This window comes from Haliaeetus leucocephalus, unplaced genomic scaffold, assembly GCF_000737465.1.
Source record: "Haliaeetus leucocephalus isolate CR32 unplaced genomic scaffold, Haliaeetus_leucocephalus-4.0 Scaffold166, whole genome shotgun sequence".
In the NCBI taxonomy this organism is placed as follows: domain Eukaryota; kingdom Metazoa; phylum Chordata; class Aves; order Accipitriformes; family Accipitridae; genus Haliaeetus; species Haliaeetus leucocephalus.
The window spans coordinates 1,804,953-1,809,503 of NW_010972602.1; the positions used below are offsets into that span (position 1 = coordinate 1,804,953).

Sequence of the window (4,551 nt, forward strand, 5' to 3'; positions counted from 1 at the left end):
AATATTCTATACTTTAAAATTCTCCCTGCTCTGTTAAGCCAGTATCAGATCGCCATGGAAGCAGGCTTTATGCTGCTTTTTAAGAGTGCACACAGCTACACTTATAAATTACATCATTTTTCATGAGAGGAGGTGCTGTCAGCAGGATCCTCAGAAATTCTGGGCTGAACAGATAGCTTTATTTTCATCTTAATAAAACACTTTCTGTAATAAATAAATTGATTTTTATGGATTTCCAGAGGAGCAAAGTGATCGCAGTTATCTTTCTTAGCAAGCTGTTCCTTTGCCTTAGTGAAGTAGGACAAATATTTCGCAGGGCCAGCTACAGAGGTGCCTGGGGGCTCCAGAGCAGAGCTGGAGCTGAAAAGCTGTGGACTGTTGCAGCACTGTTTGAAGCAAGATGAAAAATCTGATGAAAAGGAGTTTTCAAACACAGGCTTTTGTCCTGCAGATTTCTAGGTATGAGAGGGAGGGTGAGAGGGAAGTGAGCCTTACGATAGATGACGTGGCTGTGGCATTTACCATGTACCGGTACCCCCTTGCTTTCTGGGACAAAGACTGTCTTTCTCTTGTGTGTTTTTCAATCTTGCGTGAAGGTAAAGTCTTCCTTAGGTTGCCTCAGCACCAATCATGGGTCATACATACTAATAGCAATTTTAGCAATTATGCAATCTGTAGTCAGCATGACACAGCGATTCTTGCATCCTATTTGCCATTGGCAGGTGTTGCAAAACTGTATTTAAAATAGCAGTTAGAAAGTGTGGTTTCCAAAACATTTTTTCACTTTTTCTGCTTTGATCCCTGACTACCTCCAGAAAGATGAATGTGTAAAGATGGCCTCAACATGTTTTGTCTTTGTTTCCCAGCTGTACACCTGACAGTGTGAGCATGGCGAGTGCTGCCTTACTGTTTTCCTCACATGAGCGATGGCAGGGGCCATGGTGATCTTTCGTCCACGCTGTCCAAACCCAACTGCTCTCCTTTTGCAGGCACACGCTATTTGGCCAATTATCTGCAGCCAGTTCTCCAGCTTTCCCCAGTTACTGGTGTGTTTTGAACAAACACAGATGAGGGGAAGTATGAGACACCACGTTAAAATGCTTCCTGCCCAGCCCCTCAAAGAAAGGTCCTTGTACAAATGCTTGACATACAGATCATATTCAACCTTTCATCATCTGTCATTTTGTTGTAAGAAAGCATGCCATCATTTGCCACTGTTTAAAATAGACTCAAAGGAAGTCAGGGCTTAATCTTAACCTCAAACACATTGAGCCCTGTATTTCCTATCTCGCCATACACCGTGCTATCTGGTTTCCTACACCTCAGGCCTGCTAAGTTTAGTTCCTCCCAGCCAGCTGCTAAGAAGGAAGGGAAACTGTGTTCACCGTGGATAAAACATTTGCTGTCTGCAGCTCTCCCAGCTCCTCGCCAGCCATTACACATAGGTCTTCTAAATAGTAGACAAAAATACAGTTTTGAGGTTTTTCAGTTAAAAAAAAAAAAAAAAATTATTTTCCCTCTTTCTCTTCATTTGTCCTGTGCATTCGTACATTTAAAACTTTGATGCTATGCTTTCTTGGGCTTCTCTAGGAGGAACATTCTTACTTGCATGTGTAGGCATAATCATTCAGCAGTTATGAATATCATGTGCTTAGACCATTGCTAAATTCAACATTGGAATGTTGTGCGTTAATTATTATTATATCAAATCGAGTGCAGTCACTCAGGTCTTTCATCTTAGAAAGTAAATGAATAAGTAGGAATATATAATGTACCATACAGGAATTGAGATTGCTTCACCAGAAATCTTTATTTATCATAGAAAGTAGCTGTATAAAATAGCTGTGATAATCGATCTTTTTTCCCTTTATATCAGCATGATTTCTTGTCCATTTACTTCAGGCAAACAGATTCTTATCATGGAGGAACTGGCTGATGTCTTTTTTGAAGGTAGTCTCTTGGGCCCTGCTATGAAAGCCACAGACCTGCTTCAATAGAGTGTCCTCTGGGAACCTTAAATATTTATTATCTCAATTGCTTTTCCTTCAGATTTTTTAGTAGAATTATGATAATTTTGACATAACTGTACCTACTAGGTTATTGGGTCACGTCTGGCAGCCACACGGCACAACACGGGTGGTTCAGCATCCACAAGCTGGAGCTGACTATTCGGAGAGTATTCGGCAAGTCTGTACTCCTGTCGTACAGGGATCTATTTTCCCAGTGATAGCAGGGCTCTTCCTGGCAGAATTTTGGGTTTGGATGATCTACAAAGCAAAAATCTTAGCAACATTAGTATCTCCATGAAACTTATAGGACTGGGAAAATTCACTCCTTGTCCCATCTGATTCCACTAAACATTGGTTAAATTCCTTCTTTCCGTTGTGTTCACTTATCTCCAGCATTTCAAATCATGGAAGGAAAAAATACTTTTGATGAAAAGGATTCACAACACCATTACAGGAGGCAGAAGGGGCTGAAGACCTTCTTTCGGTGTTTGTAGACAGGTGCTGTTTTCCTTTCCTAGAGTTGCATACAGTTCTGAGTTGTTCTGATGTTTCCAGAACATTGTATCCTTCCACCCCTGCTTGGTCCTTGCTTTTGAAGGGCAGCACTCGTAAATTCAGTTTTGAATTTGATATCAGGATCCCCTTCTCTTCTTTTAGCAGCAGGATGAATAAAAAATATGTTCACATGAAATAATCCAGTTGAACCTAAAATACAATAGACTTCTGTAGAATATTGATGTATGACAAGAAAAGAAAGATTAACTTCATAAAACTTAAAACAGGGTAGGAAACACTATCCTGCATTTTTATTTTAATACATGGATGTATCTCATTTCTCCCTACTGTCCCCCACATAATTACCTAATTCTCCTCTCATTTTACTCATTTTAAAATGGGATAATTCATAAGCTTCAACATTCCGATTTTCAGTTAGAGGCAAATTGGGCCTGGTGTGTGCATATATTTTTAAAATGAAGCAATTAAATGTGTGAAGAAAAAACCAAAACACGAAGTTAGTACAGAGCATTGTCCTACAGATAAGGACAGAAAATGTGCAGGATGGGGATGTAAAGCAAATGCTTAACAAAAAATTGTCTGGAGTGTGTAATTGAATTCACATAATCCAGTCATGGAGACAGAAGAGCCTGACGGTACTGCTGTATTAGTCTGCTCAGAGGTGGCCGAAAATGTAAGATGAAAATACCTGGGTGCTAATGGCTCCAGAAAATGACTATAACACATCTTTGGCCAGTCATTAATACAAAATTCAAAGCTGAAGGTCCTTCTGAGCCAAAGGAGACTTCTGTGGTGAGGAAGCTCTTAATACACTGAATAACCCTGGCAAGTAGTTGCCAAACTTACCGTGATACCAAATGAGAGTGGGCATCTATTTGTCAGATGATTCTTGCAAGCGTTGGGATTCATAATACGCCACCTTTCCTTCAGCTGGTGTGTACATAGCTTATCTCACTGGGTTTAATGCAAAGTACAGTAATACTCAGCCTAGTTAAGGATGGCTAAGTAGCCCATATTAAGGAACTTTAATAAATGTTTGCTCCAGGCCCAGCTGTGTTGGTAGCAGCATCTCAGTGACACTTCCCAATTACTGTAGACTTGGACAACCATTTATTAGCCTGGTGTAATTCCAAAGGTAATGTATTGGAGGGTTGCAATAATACCTTTGTTTTTTATTGATAATCTTAACACCTTATCTGTATTTCAATTAACAGATGCAGGAACAGACGCCTCCATTCTCTGGAAAAAATGATCAGCAGGAACGCCCAAATCCATCCATTTGTCTGTCATGTGTCAAGCAAATGGTGCTGACACTGGGAAATGCACAGCACTTGACGCGTGCGTTTTGTAAGTGCCTGGATGCAGCTAGCAGGCATTGCATGCACTCAGCACTTTGGAGTGCTGACAGCATCCTGACAGATAGTTGTAGTGGACTGAAAAGAGGATAAATTACTATAAAAAGCATATAATTACATTTTTATGTGCATAAATATGTACATTAGTGAAGACTTCAAAAAATTACCATCTATCACAGACTAATGTATTATTTAAGGTTATTAAGGTTATTATTTTGAATAATAAATTTTAAACTATTTTAAGAATACAGTATTTTTTAGGTTGATAGTTCAGACTTTGAAGGCACCGGTGGCGGGGCAGAGGAGCTGTGCAGGCTGACTGGCAAGTTACTGCTCCTGCATCTGCAATCCCCTTTGTAACAGGAGACTAGCATGATGTCCTCTGCCCACAAACGGAGGGACAGTTTGGCAAACTGGAGCAGAAACAGACCCCTGGACATGGCCAGGAGTGACTCCTTGGAGAGGCGGGGTGAGGAGAGAGAGTGAAGGAGGGAAGGGGCTGGTGATCGATGGCTGTCCAAGGAGACAGGCTGATGGCAGATGAAGTCTTGGAGAGAGATGCTAGGAATAGCCATGCACAGCTGAGCGTAACATGGCAAGCTTAGCCTTATCCAGCTCGAGTGTGGATGCATAGGCACGATGTGCAGACCCTTTGCTCTCAGAACCAGGCT

The 4,551-nt window shown here is 41.0% G+C and overlaps 1 long non-coding RNA gene across 1 annotated transcript; it reads left to right on the forward strand.

Annotated features, from left to right (window-relative positions):
- Positions 1–2,426: 2,426 nt before the first annotated feature.
- Positions 2,427–4,339, forward strand: LOC104829285. Its single transcript, XR_774104.1, has 3 exons — positions 2,427–2,507; positions 3,740–3,872; positions 4,244–4,339. It is a non-coding gene; the product is annotated as an uncharacterized LOC104829285 (long non-coding RNA).
- The last annotated feature ends 212 nt before the right edge of the window (positions 4,340–4,551 follow it).